This window comes from Amphiprion ocellaris, chromosome 3 (assembly GCF_022539595.1).
Source record: "Amphiprion ocellaris isolate individual 3 ecotype Okinawa chromosome 3, ASM2253959v1, whole genome shotgun sequence".
Taxonomy (NCBI): domain Eukaryota; kingdom Metazoa; phylum Chordata; class Actinopteri; family Pomacentridae; genus Amphiprion; species Amphiprion ocellaris.
The window spans coordinates 466,164-488,215 of record NC_072768.1 but is presented as its reverse complement, the minus strand read 5'-3'; the positions used below and the strand labels follow the sequence as shown (position 1 = coordinate 488,215).

Sequence of the window (22,052 nt, the reverse complement as noted above, 5' to 3'; positions counted from 1 at the left end):
GTGCACACTGAGATTCTTCTGCATGGCTCTAGAAAGAAAGAAAAGCACTTCTTCATTCCCATTCAGGTCTTTGATTTAATTGCTGCTGTGCTGTAGCGCCGTCCTCCTGAGAATCTATGGATTAAGCATCATAATGCAGCAAACTCACAAAGAACTACTATATCCACTCAGAGTCAGAGCCAAAGATCAAAACTACGGGGCTTAATTAAGCAATAAATTATTTTTTAAACTTTCTTCTTTTCTCTAAATTTGCATCATCTTGTGGATAATCTGAAAAAAGCCAACCCATTCCTCTGCTCAGATTTGGTAAGTGAATTAAAACAGTTACCTGCATGAGGCAGAGGTAGGTACTTGGCTCTTGTTTTGCATCCATTAGTGATTCTTGCAGAGAGAAACACAGATGAACATCCATAATTCTGTTATTCACTCTGCCAGTATATCGAACCAGGGCTGCAGCTATAATTGCGCTGAAATTTTGTAGCTAAATGAAAACAAAAATTGGTGTTTTTGTTTTTTTAAGATGACAACAGACACGAATCCACGGTGCAGATGAGTTATAAAATGATCTGCAGACACATGAATGAGCCAGGTGGAGAAACCAATGAGTGATTCCAGCCTTGAATGCACTCGAAAGGAAATTCTGTTTGATCATTTCAGAGAATATAGATGCACAATTTCCTGTACTATGTTAACATTTACACTGCCAAAAATAAACCCTTTGCACAATGATGTTTATTTGGTTTATTTCTGGTTGCATTGTTGTTAATGTACTTCACATCTCTGCAGGTATCTAGACCACTATGATCTGTCACATATGTAGTGAATAACACTGAATAACTCCTAAAATTAACCAGTTTTAGGTGCAGGATGGGTCACAGGGTCAGTTAAGAGCTGGTTTTCATGTGTTGATTGCAGGAAAACTGGCCAAGTGTAAAATCTGAGCTGTTTTTTTTTTTTTTTTTTTTTAAATGGCCAAATTCAGGGGTTTTGTGGATTCTTTTCTTCTGCTAGTTGGACCTGTTTGGGTGGAAAGTGGAGGACCAGCAGCAGGGGTTCGGTGTGGGTGTTTTAGCTCAGCGGTGCACGATCTTAGCAACAGTTTGAGCTTGTTTTCAGACTTTTCTTTTTGTCTGATTCAAGAAAAAACTGGTTTACTGTTTGCAAAATACAACTATGGAGACATAAAATGTGAAGATTACTGATACTGTGCTGCACTAGTGTTCATGCTTTAGGCCTATCATGGAGAACAGAATCTATCTCAGTTGGTTCCATGAGTCAGAAGATATTCTTCAACTCTTTTCCATATGCTGTAAAATCGATTATTGATATGAAGTCATGTAAGCTCTTGCAGGGTTGTATCTGGTTGAGGGAATTCACTCTGGATGTACTCCACCTCTTTGGTCCTGCTGATGCTTCACACAACAAAAGAGCCATCAGAAGAACAGCTCTGGAGATGACATCAGCTGTTCTGAATCCTGCTGCGAGGAGAGCCGATATGAAAGGTGAATGAGTGATTCTCAGCAAGACGCCTTTTTCTCTTCTGCTGCAATTCCACCACAATGCTCCAGAGGAGGCCAGGCTGTCAATTAAATAGTCCATAATCCAGGACACCACACTGCTGTCCACCTGCTTTGCTTTGAGCTGCACCCAGAGGGCTGGACGGCCATGAAAGCAGCGCAATCAAAGAACATGATTGCCATCATGCAACCGCCTCGCTGGGTGGGAATGAGCCCCGTGGAGCTGGAACATGAGGAAACTCTCCACAACAGAACAAGCTGTGTTTACATTGAACAGAATGTCTTGATAGTTAGCCTGCTCTCTGCTGGTAGATGGTAGTTTTTGTAGATTTAACAACAATCAAAAGGAGGAAATGAGCTGCAGAAGACTGACCTGGAAGTGCAAATCAGAAACCTCCTTGTGTACTTGTACTGTTGTAAGTTGATTCATTCATTCTTTACATTTGTTTTTCCCGCATAGTTCCATTCCTACCAAACCTGCCCATTGCTGTCAGGAAGCCGTGAACTCCGAGGTCAGACCGTCTTTGTCAGCGTTCAGCAGCACAGCAGGGGAACTGCAATCAAACGCATCATTTCTGTTGTGTTTTCTGTGAAGACGGGTTTGATCGCAGAACGAAGCCGCGTCTCTTCTGCTGAAATCACTACGAGTGAACTAAAAAGAGGATAAAATATTATTAGCTGCTGATTTTTAAGAAAGTCAACGTCTAGAATTAAATAATTGGTACTTCTAGCACACGGTTACCCAGGGTTTAAAAACAATAATTCAAATTTTTTTGGATAAGATAAGATAAGATAAGATAAGATAAGATAAGATAAGATAAGATAAGATAAGATAAGATAAGATAAGATAAGATAAGATAAGATAAGATAAGATAAGATGATAAGATAAGATAAGATAAGATAAGATAAGATAAGATGATAAGATAAGATAAGATAAGATAAGATCTACTTTATTCATCCCCGAGGAAATTATGTTGCCAGAGAACAATAAACAAATAAACAATAAACAAAGGTTAGTGGAATAAACACAATTACACAGAGGTTAGTAGTAAAATAGAAATAACAAAGAATACAAAAGTACAAAATCTAAATTTCTAAAAGTGTTTGTGTGAAGTGTCTTAAGTGTGCAAAGTGTCTAGAAAAAATAAGAATTAAAATAAATAAGAAAAATAATCAATAAATAAATAAATAAAACAGTAAAATATGAAAATAAAATAACTCTGGCAGGCAGCCATCTGCGACAGCGTTGGAAATTATAAGCATGTGTCTATGATTTACATACAGAAAAAATTAATTATTATGAACAAAAGGTTTCAACATGTGCAGCATTTCTGTTTTTAAATGTCACCTAACTCTTCTTTCTTGCCTGTAAAGAAACAGATTTGTTGCTTTCTTCTGTCTTATCTTCAGGATTATCTTTTTGTCCTATCGAAGCCAAAGCATCACATTAATCCACTGCTGGAAAACACACCAAGTTAGCCAGTTCTATTTCTGGCTCCGCCTCTGAAAATTCATATTCGTTAATCAGAAACCTTCTCAGAGGCTTTAGAAATACAGGTGATTCTCAGTGGATGCAGGATTACATATGACATCCTAAACTGGATAAGAAACTATGAATATATTCACAGACACAAATTCAATATAAACCATAAACTGGCCTCATACAGACACAGGAAATATATGAGGATCGGTGATGGAAACACAGAGCGAATGCTTCATGTTCGCTCAGAGGGAGGTGTGGTGGAGGTTGGAATGAGTGGATAAACATTAATTAACATAGAAGTGGCTTTAATCAATCACTTGTTAATAAGTTATTGTGCTTATTGATAGGAGGTTAGGAGGTGATTGGTGACATTTCTATTCATTTATTCCCTCTTTTGTTTGCATATTTCTGACCAAGGTCACCTCTTGTCTTTCATACTTTCATGCAGGTCTGGTAAATTCATCTCATCCATCATTCATTTCTGCAGTCATCCATTCATCAGCTCCATTAGCTGGCGAGAAGCTGCAGGCGTTGTTCACATCAGAACCAAACCAATAAGAGCTTTTTTTATTTAGATTTATTTAACATTTCTTTAACCAGGTCATTCCCATTGAGATCAGAGATCTCCTGGCCAAGAGGGCAGCAGCATTGTCACATTAAAAACAGGAAACAAGAGATAAAGTTAACATTAAAACTTGCACACTGACCAGGTATGATTTCACCAGAGCTTTAAACTCATTCAGTAGAACAAGGGCTGGAAGTTGAAGCTTAGATTGTAATTTATTCCAAGCATCAGGTGCAGAAAACCTGAATGCTTTCTTGCCCAGTTCAGATCTTACGTTGGGGACGACAATCTGCAGAGAATCCATAAATGGGAGATTATGACTTCCATGATTCCTTAATAAAAGACAAACAGGAAGGAACAATACCCAGAATGGTTCTGTAAATAAACACCAATGACTTAAAGATGTCCAGTTAACTTTAGAATAGGACACAGTGGTGAGTAAGGAGACCACATTAGATAATGAACCTCAGCGCCCCATGGTTCACACTATCCAACATGCTAAGACAGTTAGCAGAAGTCTTCATATACAACACATCTGCATAGTGAATAACAGGAAAAAAAGGTTGCTTCCACCAATTTCTGTTTCACACGAAAGAAAAGCAAGACTTGTTTCTGTAATAAAATCCTAGTAAGAGTTCAGTTTTTCAGCCATAAACTGAATGTGCTCCTTAAAAGACAAATCACTTCAAAATCTTAGATATTTAAAAGTACAACCAACTCTATTTGTTGACCATTTCTTGTTATTTTTTTCCAGACAGTGCTGATCTGGCAGTTTCTGAAGTAGTAAAGAACATACATTTAGTTTTGTCTGCATTTAAAACAAGTTACAGATGACAAAGTTGTTCCTGGAATCTATCAAATGCAGGTTCTAAATACTGAAAGTCCTCAGCAGGAGTTGAAGTGGTTAAAGTCACACGCCTATCATAAGATGTTCAATTAAGGTATGGATTATTGTGCAATAACTGAGCTGCTGACATGCATCCATTATGATATCTATCTGTTCATATGTTGTGGTTGTGTTGCTTCCATAAATCTCACCAGAATGAATTCTACCAGCTACAGTGACAGGAATTGTAAAGTGGTGGAATTTTGTCCTGATAACATTTCTGCTGAGGACCTTTTATGACACTGTGGTGGCATCCATGGTCTTCTATGCAGTGGTGTGCTGGGGAGGAGGATGCTCTGAGCGTGATAAGAACAGACTAAACAGACTGATTAAAAGAGCAGCTCAGTCTGTGGCTGATCCCTGGACTCCATGGAGGTGGTGGGAGAGAGGAGGGCTCTGGATAAACTGTCTTCTATCATCAGAAACTCCTCCCAGCCTCTGCATCAGACTGTGAACTCCTTAACTCCTCACTGTGGGATCAATAAAGTTGATCTTATCTTTAGTTTGGTGTTTACTTCCTGTTTTATTTTGATGTCCTGTTGCCTTGTGTGTCTCTGGATGCTTTACTTCCTTCCCTTGTCTGTTTCCCTCCATTTTTAAAGGCCTCATTAGTAATACCAGGTTTTCCTGTGCTCTGTCTGACCAGTCAGTCCTCTGTGTAGAAATAATGTCTGTTATTAGTTTGTTCTGTCTGCTGCCTGCTGGTTCTCCTCGTCTCGACCAGGTTTGTGATTTAGTTGTTTATATAACATGTTCACCCGTAATGTTTGTCAGTCTGCTGTATTCCATGTCTGACTTCTTCCCTTTGTTCCGGCTGGGTTGTGTTTTTGTGCTTTTTGAGGGGTTTGGGTTCAGTTTGCTCTGATTAGTTTCTTTAGATATCACATGGACCTTTATTTTCAATCAATCAATCAAACTTTATTTATAGAGCACTTTTCATACAGTTAAAAAATGCAACGCAAAGTGCTTTACAACATTAAAAACAAGAAAACCCATCCCTCCCTCCCTCCATATATACATATATGCACACAACTGCAGAAGCACATACATATACACACGCCCACACACACACCCATACATACACAAACACACACACCCACACACACACCGGCATGGCACTGACGATTGTGGAAAATGCCTCCATTGGGGTCGTCCACACTGGGTGGAGTCGCAGGCCATGACCACTTGGGGCGCCGGCACCCAGACCCACAGACCCCCCGACCCCGACAGACAGGGGGACCCCCACACCGAGGTGGGGAGCCCCCCCAACCAGCTGGGCCGAGGGGACTCATGGACAGCACCCCCAGCAGCAGACCAGATACAGCCCCCAGTGTAGAGGACTCTCCTGAGGAAACACTGGAGTTAAATAACTAAAAATTTACAATATAAGAATAAAAGGCCTGTAAGAGAAGTAAAAAGGTGAAAGGTTAAAAGAGTAAAAATACATAAGAGAATAAATAGAGAATGATAAGAACATGAAAAGGATTTAAAAGGTTAGTTAAAAGCCTGATTAAAAAGGTGAGTCTTTATCCTTCTTTTAAAAATATCGACAGTCTCTGCAGTCCTGAGGTTCTCCAGCAGGCTGTTCCACAGGCGGGAGCCATAGTGGCTAAATGCCGCCTCACCGTGGGTTTTTGTCCTGGCTTGTGGTATGGATAAAAGGCCACTGCCAGAGGACCTCAGGATCCGTGAGGGTCGTTATGTTAAAAGGAGATCAGTTAAATAAGAAGGCGCAAGGCCGTTAAGACATTTAAAAACTAATAAAAGAACCTTAAAATCGATCCTGAAGCGGATGGGGAGCCAATGCAGCGACTTTAAAACTGGTGTAATGTGTTCCCACCCTCTGGTCCTCGTCAGCACGCGTGCGGCTGAGTTTTGCAATAACTGTAGATTTAAAATACTCTTTTTAGGAAGACCAGAGAGCAGGGCATTACAATAATGTAAACGAGAAGAGATAAAAGCATGCATTAGCACCTCCTGCTGGCCTGAGAGAGAAACGGACGGACTCTGGCTATGTTCTTCAGATGATTAAAACCTATTTTTAATATGTGGCATAAAATTCAGCTCAGAGTCGAAAATCACGCCCAGGTGTTTTTTTTTTTTACAAATTTTGCTGGTTTAAAATCTTGTAGTTTAGATAAAAGTTTCTCTCTCTGGCCTTCAGGACCTATAACTAAAACTTCAGTTTTTTCCTGGTTGAGCTGTAGGAAGTTCACTGCCATCCATGACTTAATGTCTAAAATACAGTTTAAAAGGGCATCTATTGGCCCTGTGTCATCAGGAGACACGGCAATGTACAGCTGTGTATCGTCAGCGTAGCTATGGAAACCGATGCCGTGTCTCCTGATGACGTCCCCAAGAAGAAGCATATAAAGATTAAAAAGAATGGGACCTAAAATTGACCCTTGGGGAACCCCACACCTAATTTCATGGGTTCCTGAGGAACACGTATCCATACTTACATAAAAACATCGGTCTGTGAAGTAGGAATCACACCAGTTAAAAACAGTACCAGAGAGGCCGACCAGGTGTTTGAGTCTGTTTAACAAAATGTGATGGTCTACTGTATCAAAAGCAGTCCAGTAGAACCAACACTGTTAATTTGTTATTATCCAAATTCCACCTGATGTCGTTTAAAATCTTTAAAAGTGCTGTCTCTGTACTGTGGTTCATTCTAAAACCAGACTGATGTTTTTCTAAAATGTTAACTCTGTTTAAGAAGTCATTGACTTGGTTAAAAGCCAGTTTTTCTAAAATTTTACTTAAAAATGGTAAGTTGAATACAGGACAGTAGTTATTGAGAACACTGGGGTCTAAATTGCTCTTCTTCAGAAGGGGCTTCACCACCGCCGTTTTAAAGGCAGTGGGGAAGACACCCGTCTGAAGAGAGCAATTTATAATGTTTAAAAACTGTTCAGTGTTTCCTCAGGTAAGGACAGCAGATCAGGTGTGGTAACAGGTAAAACTTGTAGGGATAAAAGGCTGGATCTGATGAGCTTGATTCTGGTTCTGAAGCGGCCTGCAAAGTTCTCACAGAGGGCGTCAGATGGCATCTTAAAAGCTTTATTAAAATTAGTGCCTGCTAAAACATTAAAGGTGGAGAAGAGGAACCTGGAGTTGTTTTTATGGTCTGTGATAAGCTGTGAGAAATGGGAAGTTCTTGCCTGTTAGACTGCTTTATTGTAGGTTTTGAGTTGTTGACGTAAGATTTCGTAGTGAACTGTTAATTCTGATTTCCTCCATCTCCTTTCAGCACTCCTGCAGTTTCTTTTTAATTGATTGATTTTATCATTTTTTCTCCATGTGGGTATAGGTTTTCTTCTGATTGTTTTAGTTAAAAGTGGAGCTACTGAGTCCAGGGTTGACTTCAGTCTGCTGTTAAAATTATCAACGGTAAAATCACACTGTGCAGGTAAAATTTCGGCAGGAGTGCTTTGTAAAATCTCAATAAAATTTGCAGCCACTTCAGAAGTTAGGTAGCGTTTCCTCACCATTCTCACCAGGGCCTCCCGCTGGTTAAAACTGGTGATATTAAAAAACACACAGTAATGGTCAGACACAGCCAGGTCCACAACAGAGGACACACCAATGGACAGGCCATAGGTTAGAACCAGGTCCAATGGACAGGCCATGGGTTAGAACCAGGTCCAATGGACAGGCCATGGGTTAGAACCAGGTCCAATGGACAGGCCATGGGTTAGAACCAGGTCCAATGGACAGACCATGGGTTAGAACCAGGTCCAATGGACAGACCATGGGTTAGAACCAGGTCCAGGTTGTGTCCCCTGTTGTGAGTCTGCTGTGTGACATGTTGCTTAAAATCAAGGCAGTTTAAAAGATTTAAAAAGTCTCTGGACATTGGGTCCGAGGTGTTATCAATGTGTAGATTAAAATCACCAGTTATTAAAATTCTGTTGTATTTGGTGTGAATGATTGATAAAAGTTCTGAAAATTCACTGATAAAAAGGCTGGAGTGATGGGGTGGTCTGTACACTGTTAAACAGAGGATCTGAGTGCTGCTAAAAACAAAAGCATGATGCTCAAATGATGAGGAACTGTTAAAAGATACTTCAGTTGGGGTGAGAGCGTTTCTAGTGATGGAGGCAGTTCTGCCTCCTCTTCTACTCTGTCTGGTGGAGAATAAAAAGTTAAAATTCGGTGGGGAAGCCTCGGTGAGAACAGCAGGTGCATCAGTGCCAAGCCATGTCTCTGTCAGGAGAAGACTATCCAGTTTATTATCTAAAATCAGGTCGTTAGTAATAAAAGTTTTGTTTAAAAGAGCGCACGTTCAGCACGGCCATGTTGATGCTCGTGCTAAATGCGCTCTCCTTCTGGCGTTTTAAAGGAATCAACGTTCTTGGTCTAAAAACAGTCCGGGTTCTGTGTGATCTGTTAAAAACTACAGTTGGGATGTTATGGGTGATGTTGTCCCGTGTCTCCGTGGGCAGAGGGGAGGTGTGTGAGGTGTGTGATGAGTGGGCGTGGCTTATGGGCAATCAGTCAGCAGGTGTTGATTGAACCGCGTGGTGTATGTTTGCTGTTAAAACCGAGCTGCCCAGTGTGCTCGGATGCAGTTCGTCGTGTCGATAAAATCCAGGGCGGTTCCAGAAGAGGTTAAAATTGTCAGTAAAGTTCAGGTTGTGAGCTGTGCAGGTGTGCTGGAGCCAGGTGCTCAAACTGAGGAGTCTGGAAAAGCGCTCGGCACCGTGAGACAGAGTCGGAATTGGTCCGCTGATGAAGACCGACTTACCACAGCTTTCCACAAGTCTAAAGAGGTCCATAAAATCCTGTTTCATCAGCTCAGACTGTCGCCGGGTCGTGTCGTTTGTGCCAACGTGAATTATCACACGGCATACTGAGGATGGGATGGACTGTAGCAGCTCCAGAAGTTTGTCCAGGAGTCCAGCAGCGGTGGCGTCAGGAAAACAACGAGTGGTGGCGTTGAAGAAACGGATGTTTCTGACGATACTGTCGCCGATGATGAGAGTTGTGGGACTAAACAGAGGACGAGGTGACCGGTGGGGCAAGCCAGCAACGCCTCCATCTGGAGCTGGGGAACGCTTCGCTGGCACCTTCGGGCGACGGGTAGGGAGAGGAGCCGGAGCCGGAGCTGGGCGTGTGTCCGTCCGCCGCAGCGCTGAGGCGGGCCGCTCAGCGGGAGGGGAGGCGGAGGTCCTTGTGCCGACAGCAGTACCAGGTCTGGCGGAGGGGAGCTCCGTGGGCTCCGAGTGGTGATGACCGTTATGGCAGGTAGCAGACTCAGCTCCGGGACGACGATCCAGGGTCGTTGGAGCAGGAAGCCGCTGACACGCCGTTGGGCGCTGGTGCGGAGAAAACTGCGGGCTTTTCTTCAATCTGCGACAGGGCCATGAAGCGGTTCGAGAGGGAGAGTGGAGGCCAGACGGCTCTGACTGGGGTCTTCTGCCTGCCCCGGATCACTACCTCTGTCCATGAACTGGCGGCTGGGTGTAGAGCAGGATGACGGCCGTGGACAAGAGGGATCCCAGGGGGCCGTGTCCTGGAAGGCCGCAGAGAGAGAGGCAGTCCTCATGGGTCACCTCCATAGACCTGGACAGCAGAGCATCTTTGTCCCTCTGCTCAGCGGAGAGACGGCGAACATCTTCCAGCAGGTCAGCTATCTTTTATTCGCCATTCTAAGTTGTAGGTCTTCCCCAGGGTACATGGAGGTAGACATGTAGCACTGAGCTGTCGCACGGAAGTGACGCGGAAGTGTCGTTTCGTCACACTCAAGAGGTCTCATTTCTGTTGTTTCCCTGCTGGCCTGTGTTAAACCTTTTTGAGTTTTCTTTACCTGCATCTGGTTCGTCTCCTGCTTTTTAGCCCGAGTCAAGCTGGATTTGTTGAAGGAAACATGCTCTGGTTTCTAGCCTGGGTCTTTTATTCTCCCTCTATCTGTGTGGGTATCTGAGGATTTTTGTTTTTTTCTATAGTCCAAAAAACATTCTAGGTTCATGTGTAGATAAATGCTATAAGCTGCCTGTTTTGTTTATTTGACTATGAACTCCTTCTGATTAACTAAAGTAACTTGAATACAGACATGAGAGTCACAGGTGAGGATGGATGGATTGTTTTTCCAGGTTGGTGGATGAAAGTAATCCACAGGTGAAGGCTGAGGGAAGCTGCTGGCCTTACGAGCAGAGGAGGAAGAGGAACATGGTTAGATGAGTGGTGAAGCTGGAGACCAATGTAGTGGGAGGAAGGACGACTGGAGGCTGGTGGAGCAGAGAGAGCGCCTGGTTAGGGAAGGTGAAGAAGGTAGTGGACCTGAGGCATGCAGACAGCAGGTTAATCCAGAGTGAGAAAACATATGAGGAGCCCAAGAGGTGAAAGAGCATCAGTACCTCCCCAGGCTGCTGAAGGAGAAAGTGGGGTTTAAATGTTGATGTGCTGCAGCTCATAGACAGGAATGTAGGCTGATGATCCATCAGGGAACACAGACACATATTAAAGGGAACACGGTGGAAAGAAAACAGCTGAAACACACAGAGGTATAGTCCATACTGAGACGGAAACCTACACTGTAGCCGTTAGCATCGACGACCAGTCCAGGTAGGACCATCCTCCTGGAGGCACAGTCAGGTATAAACATGTTTATTGTGTTTTGAGGTTCTTCTAAAATCAGAACAGCAGCAGTTCATTGGTTTTCAGAGCTAAACGGTCCATTTAACCCTCCTGTTGTCTTCATTTACGGGCACCAAATATATGGTTTCCTTGTCTGAAAAAAAAAATCCAAAAATTCAGCAAAAAAATTCCCCAAATTTCTGAAAATTTACAAAACCTTCAGGAAGAAAATTCCAATAATTCCTGAAAAATTTCCCTTATTTTAAAAAAAAAAAAATCCCCCAAATTCAGCAAGAAAATTCTTGTAAATATTTTCAAAAGTGAATAAAAACCTTCCAAAAAATCCTAAAATTATCTAAAGTGATAACATATAAATCAGTAAAACTTCTAATACTTTCTTTAAGAACATTCACATAAAAATCTTTTTTGTGAATGTTCTTAAGAAACATTTTTTAAATTTCTTTTTTTCCACCAAACAATGTTCAAAGATTTCCCAGAAATGTTGAAAATGTGGACATCAGAAGTTTCACTGTGAAATTATATTTTTTTTCCCCACATTTTCAAACTTTAAAACGGATCAGTTTTGACCCACAGGACGACACGAGGGTTAAACAGCCTGAAAATCATTCGTTTTACAGCCATGAAGACATGAAGCATCTCAGCAGTATTTTGAGCTGAAAGACGTTAAAGAAAGACGTTTCAATAAAAATAACAATACTTTATTGTACAAATCCTGCATATAAATGTGTATTTGAACAGAAGTGGATATTTTCTCCAAAGTAAAAGTGCTCATTTCTTAGAATGGCAGTTCTTGTATTAAGGTATTATTTTGTGCACACGTGCAGTATTTTGTAGTTTACCTTATTACAAAATGAGACCAGAAAGAGCTTCAGGATCATTATCATTATAAAGATCTGCAGACCAGAGCAGATGTGTGCAGGGTTTTCTTAAGTATCACAGCTTGTTAGCTGATCAGATATTTGGAAGTAAAATCAGATTTTTAGTAGTAGTGGAAGAGCTGAAAATGTACCAAACGTTAGAGTCATAAATAAGTCATGAGAGGACCAGGTGGGTGTACAAACTGCACGATTGGTACCAGTAATCTGGAGCAGAGTCCCACATGGTGCTGTGCTTCAGCAAAAACAAGACGTCAGCTGAGCTCCTGCTCTGGGGTAAATGATGATGTCATGTTACATTTTTCAATATTTAACCAGAATTTTTCCCTGAACATGCCTCAACAGAAACATGGAACAGAAACACCTGTCATGCTTTAAGTCCTGGACATGTGTGGACGTGGAACTGCAGGAAAACCAATGAAGAACACCGTCAGCTAGGATTCAGAAAATACCGAATAGCAACAAATGCACAGTTAATTGTTCTCATTATCCTGACTATTCCTGGCAGATAATGTATAACATCATTTCTAGGGAATAGAATTGCTCTCACAGAACTTTAATGTGGTTTTGATAACTTCAGCAGCTCTGATGTGAGACGTCCGGGTGAACCACCAGTCGACACCGTTAACAGTTTACCTGAGTGTGACACAGACCAGTACGTGGTGAAAAGATAGAAGCATCGCTTTGTGTGGCTAGATTCATTATTCTTATTATTCTGTGGTGGAGCAGATTACCCTCCACGGGTTAACACGTGTTGGTAGTAAAAGTAGGCTATCACTGTCTGAAGGCAGAAAATAACTCTGATATGTGAAAACATCAGTTCAGTTGGCAGTGAGGAAATACAGCCTGGAAGTCATCAGATATAAAGGTGGTAATTTATTATTTACTGTCAGTCAGTCACAAAGAAAGACTTAACCCTCGTGTCGTCCTGGGGGTCAAATTGATCCGTTTTAAAGTTTGAAAATGTGGAAAAAAATATATTTTCACAGTGAAACTTCTGATGTCCACATTTTCAACATTTTTGGGAAATCTTTGAACATTTTTTAGTGGAAAAAAAGAAATGTTAAAAATGTTTCTTAAGAACATTCACATAAAATTCAGCCAAAATCCAGCGAATTTTGCTGGATTTTGGTAGATTTTTTTTCTGAATGTCCTTAAAGAAAATATTAGAAATTTTACTGATATATATGTAATCACTTTGGATATTTTTAGGATTTTTTGGAAGATTTTTTATCATTTTTTGAAAATATTTACAAGAATTTTCTTGCCAAAGTTGGGGTTTTTTATTTTTTTGTATAAAACTTTTAAAGAAAGCTTTTAAGGAATTATTGAAATTTTCTTCCTGAAGCTTTTGCAAATTTTCTGAAATTTTGGGGATTTTTTTGCTGAGTTTTTGGATTTTTTTCAGACAAGGAAACAATATTTTATTTTCTGAGGGTTAAAGTGCTCCATCTCTCCTCCTCCTCAGTGAAGGCGGCGCCTCCAGGAAACACGGATTGAGACCCCGCCGGTGACCGAGGTTTGGGGCGTGGCCAGTCTGCTCGGACCAATCAGAGCTCAGGGTGAACTTTGTAAACAAGTCTTCCACGCTGTTTTCTGGATCGTTGCTTTTCTTTTACTACGGAGAGACGCCGCGGTGCTGCAGCCCGGGAGGAGACGAGCTACAAACAGGTGAGACCGCGATGGATTCAGTCTGTTTTCATGTGGACGGTGTGTGCGCGCTGCCTGTGCGTGTTCCCGTGGGTGGTGGTAGTAGTAGTAGTAGTGGCGGTGCTGAACAGCTGTCATGGAGCAGACAGGACGGCGTTAACGGTGTGTTTACAGGGTTATGTAACGGAACGCAGGAAGTTGTCTCCGTTCACCGAATAACGTTTAAACTGCGCAGGAAAACCGTTAAATTCTGCTTTTATCTACCGAAATGTGAACTCTGCTGCTTTGTTTGCTCCAGATTTCCCCTCATGACCGTGTTTCTGAGCTGATGAGGTTTTAATTTAACGTCTTTAAGGGTGTAGTGATGTTCCAGCCTCAGAGAAAACGCGTTATTTTGGGCTTTTCTCTTCATCAGACTCAGGATGGGCACACCTCTGATATACAGAACATCTAAACCTTCTAGCTGGAGCTTTGAGTCTCAGTGAGCAGATTGAAAACCACCAGAAGCTGTTTTTAGGCCTTTTCAGAGTCCAGAATGCTCCTGAAGGTTTGCTTTGAGACATAATGAGAACATCCATCCTCTGCAGGTAGAACCTGACAGCAGGTAGAACCCGACAGCAGGTAGAACCCGACAGCAGGTAGAACCCGACAGCAGGTAGAACCCGACAGCAGGTAGAACCCGACAGCAGGTAGAACCCGACAGCAGGTAGAACCTGACAGCAGAAAGGGTTGGGTTGTGCTTCCAGAGCTGCTCCTGATGTGTAGAAGCTGCTGGTTCATGGAGCTCAGGTTGGAGAAGACATTTCCTGGGATTGTTGGTTTCTGTTCTGGTCCTGTTTCTGTCTCTGAGCGCTAGTGGTGCTGCTGGTCCACTGCTCTGTCTGTCTGTAGGCCTGTCTGTCTGTCTGTCTGTCTGTCTGTAGGTCTGTCTGTAGGCCTGTCTGCCTGTCTGTCTGTCTGTCTGTAGGTCTGTCTGTCTGTAGGTCTGTTTGTCTGTCTGTAGGCCTGTCTGTCTGTAGGTCTGTAGGTCTGTCTGTAGGTCTGTTTGTCTGTCTGTCTGTCTGTAGGCCTGTCTGTCTGTCTGTAGGTCTGTCTGTCTGTCTGTAGGCCTGTCTGTCTGTAGGTCTGTCTGTCTGTAGGTCTGTCTGTCTGTCTTTCTGTTTGTCTGTAGGCCTGTCTGTCTGTCTGTAGGTCTGTCTGTCTGTAGGTCTGTCTGTCTGTCTGTAGGTCTGTCTCTCTGTAGGCCTGTCTGTCTGTAGGTCTGTCTGTCTGTAGGCCTGTCTGTCTGTAGGTCTGTCTGTCTGTAGGTCTGTCTGTCTGTCTGTCTGTAGGCCTGTCTGTCTGTAGGTCTGTCTGTCTGTAGGTCTGTCTGTCTGTCTGTAGGTCCTTCTCTCTGTAGGCCTGTCTGTCTGTAGGTCTGTCTGTCTGTAGGCCTGTCTGTCTGTAGGTCTGTAGTTCTGTCTGTCTGTCTGTCTGTAGGTCTGTTTGTCTGTCTGTCTGTCTGTGTGAACAGGTTGCTATAGGCTGAACGGATGTGGGCTCGGCTTTCGTTGTTGAACGTCAACATCTGTATCTCTGAGTTCCCTCATCACGCCCACCTCTGGAGGAGGAGCAGCTTCCTGTCAGAAACTGAATCGGCTGAAGTTTGGCAGAAACTCAGCCCTGGAGGGTTTCAGGGGAGGTGGAGCCTCTTTTCTTTGCTGTAACTTCTCTGGAAATGTGACGCATTTCTCTTGAGCGTATCTGCGGTTTGCTGAGTTTATTTCGTCCTGGTTGCAGCGTGTTGCTGGTTGGTGAGTTTCTGTTTTGAACCTACCAGACCACCAGCTTTCAGGAAATGCTGAGCAGGTGGGAGACGCTCATCTCCCCATCCTTTGAACTGGGGTTTCTGGCTCAGCTGCTGGCAGCTTTTGGCCCCTCAGTGTTGTTTTGGATGTAAAACAACACTGTGGCAAAGAAATTAAAATGTAAATTGTGAACTTTAGCTGTGCTGACATTCAGACCACAGTTGGATCCATCTTTTCCAAAGAATTAAATTAGTGGTTGTGTTTTTCTTGAACTCATTTCGTTGCTTATTTTAAACTGCTAATGTTACATTTTAAGAAGCAGAAAGAGGAGACCCACTGCTGAGTGAATCTTCCAGTGGTTGCTACCAGGCTGATATCATGTCCTAAACAACAACTGTAGCTAGATTCTTGCAGACTTTGCAGGATTTTGGACTTGAGAATCCCACGTGTGATTGAGTTTTTGTGTTATACTGGCTTTGAGAAACTGGGTTTATAAGTTCTGAAGGAAATCCACCCATCAGATACAGCATCATGACCACTGACAGGAGAAGAACATCCATCCTCTGGTTCTAATCCAACGTTCTGCTGGGAAACCTTCAGTCCTGACATACATGTGGATGTTTGACATGAGCCACTAGGGGGGGAATCTTTTTTGTTTTTTCCTTTTTGTCTGCATTTATTCTCATTGTTTAACTCCACAAAAGGAGTGTCAACATTATATGAAATTGATGCATATTTTAGTCTTGCAGCCAAATATTTTCTTATTTAGTGCATGTGTGTGACCATCACCTCCCTGAAAGCTAAGCAGATATTCTTTATTAGAATTCCCTATTATGAGCCAGGAAGGGCAGTGCTACACCTCAGTGATGTGTGGGGGAAACAAAGACTGGACAGGACGAACAGGGATAGAAAATAACAGGTGGTGCTATTGCAATTAAAGAGTGTCAGGTGGTGTGTTATTCCCAACTACTAACTGCCCATCAATAAAACAAAAACAAACAAAAAAAAAAAAACGGGTCAATTTTTTTTTAATCCTGCAGGTCAAAATTGACCCATTTTAAAGTTTGAAAATGTGGGAAAAAAATAGATATTTTCACTCTGAAACTTCTGATGTCCACATTTTCAGCATTTTTGGGAAATCTTTGAACATTTTGGTGGAAAAAAAGAAATGTTAAAAATGTTTTTTAAGAACATTCACAAAATAGCAACTAAAATCCAGTGAATTTCACTGGATTTTGGTTGATTTTTGTGAATGTTCTTAAAGAAAATATTAGAAGTTTTACTGATATATATGGAATCACTTTAGATATTTTTAGGATTTTTTTGGAAGATTTTTACTCATTTTTTTTGAAAAATATTTACAAGAATTTTCTTTCCAAATTTAAGGAATTTTTTTAAAAAAAATTAAACTTTTAAGGGGAACTTTTCAGGAATTATTGGAATTTTCTTCCTAAAGGTTTTGCAAATTTTCAGAAATTTGGGGAATTTTTTGGTTGAATTTTTGGATTTTTTTCAGACAAGGAAGCAATATTTTTGGTGCCTGTAAATGAAGACAGCAGAAGGGTTAACTTAAAAGTCACACATTGTAAAAGAACAAGACAGATTTTTTTTTCATGTGGTATTATTTACAGTTTGGGCCTGTTTTGTTTTGTTTGTTTGTTTTCTTGTTGTTTTTTTGCATACATGCAATATGTAAATATATTCTTCCATGATTTTTCTAGACATTATCTGCAATTTACCAAAACCAGAGCAGTCGGTGAAATAACAGCAGATTATTAGAAAACCACAGTTAAATATTTCTATATTTTTACAGTGTATAGTATGGTGGCCGAGAGGTGCAAACCAAATTTAAATAATGCAAAACACTTTTACAACCTCCAAGACAAATTTACAAGTGACAAAACACTTTTACAAATCCCAAAACAAGTTTACAAATTAAATTGTTTTTGTTGTTTTTTGTGTGGTCGGTCTTTAGAGTGTTTAAATGGCGCAGATCAGACCGACAGAGTGCATTAGCCGCTCCACGTTGTCACTTCCGGTTCAATCCCGGAGTTGGGACATTCCCTTTCTGGTTAAATTTGGATTTGTAAAAGTGTTTTTGGACTTGTAAAAGTGTTTTGTCGCTTGTAAATTTGTCTTGGAGGTTGTAAAAGTGTTTTGCATTATGTAAATTTGGTTTGCACCTCTCGGCCACCGTAGTATAGTCCAGCAGTAACAGCTGCAGACCTTCATCCTCTCCTCATCCTCCACACTGACGGTTCCAGACTTCAGAGGTCATCTTTAATATTTCCTGTAGCTCTCCATGAGCCAGAGTGGCCTCATTCTCCAAACCCACACTCACATTAATGTAAGGTTCCAGGAATGTCACATTAAACAGCTGGTTTACTGCACAAACAGACCATAATCAGTAGCCAGGATGCTGGTATTTATTAATATACAGGGATATTAATTTCCAGAACGCCGGTATTTATTAATATACAGGGATATTGATAAGCAGGATGCTAGTATTTATTAATATACAGGGATATTAATAAGCAGGATGCTAGTATTTATTAATATACAGGGATATTAATAAGCAGGATGCTAGTATTTATTAATATACAGGGATATTAATAAGCAGGATGCTAGTATTTATTAATATACAGGGATATTAATAAGCAGGACGCTAGTATTTATTAATATACAGGGATATTAATAGGCAGGATGCTAGTATTTATTAATATACAGGGATATTAATAAGCAGGACGCTAGTATTTATTAATATACAGGGATATTAATAAGCAGGACGCTAGTATTTATTAATATACAGGGATATTAATAAGCAGGATGCTAGTATTTATTAATATACAGGGATATTAATTACCAGGACGCTAGTATTTATTAATATACAGGGATATTAATTACCAGGATGCTAGTATTTATTAATATAAATGGATATTAATTAACAGGATGCTGGTGTTTATTAATATACAGGCATATTAATTTCCAGAACGCTAGTATTTATTAATATACAGGGATATTAATAAGCAAGATGCTAGTATTTATTAATATACAGATATATTAATTACCAGAACGCTGGTATTTATTAATATACAGGGATTTTAATAAGCAGGATGCTAGTATTTATTAATATACAGGGATATTAATAGGCAGGATGCTAGTATTTATTAATATACAGGGATATTAATAAGCAGGATGCTAGTATTTATTAATATACAGGGATTTTAATTACCAGGACGCTAGTATTTATTAATATACAGGGACTTTAAGAAGCAGGATGCTAGTATTTATTAATATACAGGGATATTAATAGGCAGGATGCTAGTATTTATTAATATACAGGGATATTAATAGGCAGGATGCTAGTATTTATTAAAATACAGGGATATTAATAGGCAGGATGCTAGTATTTATTAATATACAGGGATATTAATAGGCAGGATGCTAGTATTTATTAATATACAGGGATTTTAATCAGCTTGGGGTACATCCCATAAGAAAAATAAGAGTAAAGCAGGACAAAGCTCATGTAAATACAGTCACTACACTTCTGTAGTTATGTCACTAAAATCAGCTTTTTCTTTATTTTCTGGTCTGGCATGCAGTTCCTCAGTGGTCAGATGAGATGATCCTTTCTGTCCTTCAGACCTCTCAGTCTTCTCCACCTCTCACTGGACTGCTGTCTGATTTTCCTATTTTATGCTTTAAACCTGACTTAATTGCTCTCCTTTAAATTCTGTGAAATTTCTTGGATATTATCATACAGTGAGTTTAAAATGAGACAACTGGCTGCAGTTTCAGAAAGATGACGCTAAGTTTCACTCCTCTAGAGAGACAGCAGATCTTCTGAACTCTTCCAGTTCATCTTCTGTCTCTTCAGGCTCCTCGGTGGATCTTCAGTTTTCTGACAACAGCTGAGCGTGTGAGAGGAAGTGTGGTTTCTGCTGCATTTGCATGTCATTTAAGTGTTTTACGCAAATAATGTTTTCATATCTGACAGATGCGCTCTCTGCCCGTTGTCGCCCGTCTTTATATCTTTATCGCTGCAGGAGTTCGGCTGAAAATCAAAAACTCAAGTTTCTTATCAGTGGTGGCAATGACGCCTCGCAGGGAGATGAGAGTCGCTTGTTTTCACGCTGAGCCGCTCTCTCAGATGAAAACCTCGCTGTTACACCAAACGCACCGACGTCATCACTTCCTGTCACGCTACCCAAACACAAACAAGGCAAGTGTCAGCTGTGAGAGACACACCGCAGCGTTGGTGGTTTGGTTGCTTTCACCCTCCTGTTGTCCTCATTTACTGGCACCAAAAAATATTGTTTCCTTGTCTGAAAAAAATCCAAAAATTCAGCAAAAAAATCCCCCAAATTCCTTAAAATTTGCAAAACCTTCAGGAAGAAAATTCCAATAATTCCTTAAAAGTTTCCTTCCTGAAGGTTTTGCAAATTTCTGAAAATTTGCAGAACCTTCAGGAAGAAAATTCCAATAATTCCTTAAAAGTTTCCCTTAAAAATTTTATTGAAAAAAAAATCCCCCAAATTTGGCATGAAAATTCTTGTAAATATTTTTTTAAAAATGAGTAGAAATCTTCCAAAAAAATCCTAAAAATATCTAAAGTGATTCCATATATATCAGTAAAACTTCTGATATTTTCTTTAAGAACATTCACATAAAAATCAACCAAAATCCAGCAACTTTCACAGGCTTTTGTTAGATTTTTTTGTGAATGTTCTGAAAGAAACATTTTTTTTTAATGTTTCTTTTTTTCCACCAAAAAATGTTCAAAAAGCTCCCAAAAACGTTGAAAATGTGGACATCAGAAGTTATTTTTTCCACATTTTCAAACATTAAAACGGGTCAATTTGACCCGCAGGACGACACAAGGGTTAAATGCAGACGGTGCAGGAGGAGAATCAGCCTCAGCACAGAATGAACATGTGGGGGGAAGCAGCTGAAGTCCAGCCAGCAGCTTACTGAGGAGCAGAACAGAGATTATCCATGCACTTGGAATGAGCGGCGTTGTGTTGGTGAACATGAGTGGGTGTCATGACCACGGAGCTGCATCCTCACCACTAAACAACATCACATTGTTGTTTCCAAGTGCAGCTCGTGCACAGTGAGAGATAAGCATCAGCTGTTGCGTAAGAGTTACAGTAACTGACTGTGGTTCTGCTGATAAGGCGCTTGTGAAACATGATTCTGAGTAGAAAAGATGATGCTTCTGTAGCAGCACATTTGCATCATTACATTTCAGAGCATTGAAGGTCAGTAGGACGCCGTTCATCACACAGATAGTGACAGAGAGGAGGCAGGTAAGAAGAACTGTTCTCAGAAAACCAAACTCTGACCAAACCAACAGAAAGCCAGATAGGTTTAATATCAACTGTAGAACGCTGCCTTCCATTGGCCTGTCTGAGATACAGAGGAACAAAAAGCTTGAATAAACATGTCAATGTGAGAAGAACCTGCAGATGAGGTTAAAAATGAAACAGATCTTTAACCCGCATGTCGTCCTGCGGGTCAAAATTGACTCATTTTAAACTTTGAAAATGTGGGAAAAAAATATCATTTCACAGTGAAACTTCTGATGTCCACATTTTCAACATTTTTGGGAAATCTTTGAACATTTTTTGGTGGAAAATAAATGTTAAAAATGTTTCTTAAGAACATTCAGGTAAAAAACAATCAAAATCCAGCGAATTTCAATGGATTTTGATTGATTTTTATATGAATGTTCTTAAGAGAATATTAGAAGTTTTACTGATATATATGGAATCACTTTAGATATTTTTAGGATTTTTTTTGAAGATTTCTACTCATTTTTTGAAAATCTTTACAAGAATTTTCTTGACAAATTTGGGAGATTTTTTTTAAAAAATAAAACTTTTCAGGGAAACTTTTAAGGAATTATTGGAATTTTCTTCCTGAAGGTTTTGCAAATTTTCAGAAATTTGGGGAATTATTTTGCGGAATTTTTGGATTTTTTTCAGACAAGGAAACAATATTTTTTGGTGCCAGTAAATGAAGACAGCAGGAGGGTTAATGACCTCCATCCAGAGACGAGGTGAAACGAGGACAGTATTGCTGTATCCTAGTAGCATAAAGCTGTCTCAGGACCATACTTTATGTCAGCACAGGATAAACTAGAAAAGCCTTTAGAGAGGTCAGTCCTCCTCCAAGGCTGCTCAGTCCTTGTATGATTTCTGATGGATAAGTCCTGATAAGTCCTCAGAGGTGGATTTGTAGTAGGATCACAATCAGCTGATGTAGTGTTCACTTGTTGTCATGATTACAGTGATGCCGTGCCGCTATCTGGCAATGATACAGAAATCTTTAACTAATCCATGGATCCAGACTATAAGCTGCATCACTGCCAACATCTAATCACTTGGTCCTTGTGTCATTTCTGACCTTGACTGAAAATTTCATCCAAATCCGTTGGTCTGTTTTAGAGACCGATTAACAGACAAACATACACCAATCCTCACATAACTCAGTTGTTTGATAATGCTGCTGTTTGTTAAGAACTGTCAGAATTAGCATCCCTAGCATCTTTACATGTGACAGCAGACATAAACAAAAGATCAGACTTAGCTTTGAGCCAGAACTGATCAGTTTAAATGCCTAGTTCAGACATCCCCAGTTAATATGATCTGGTCTGAATGAACAGCTCTGGGATTCCCTTT

At 40.5% G+C, this 22,052-nt stretch overlaps 1 long non-coding RNA gene across 1 annotated transcript in view; it reads left to right on the top strand.

Annotated features, from left to right (window-relative positions):
- Window positions 1-13,453: 13,453 nt before the first annotated feature.
- The window catches only part of LOC118471462 (uncharacterized), an 84,527-nt gene continuing 75,928 nt past the window's right edge, over window positions 13,454-22,052 (top strand). Inside the window, exon 1 of the long non-coding RNA XR_008601192.1 lies at window positions 13,454-13,600. This is a non-coding gene — a long non-coding RNA (uncharacterized LOC118471462). The remainder of the gene's footprint in view (window positions 13,601-22,052) is intronic.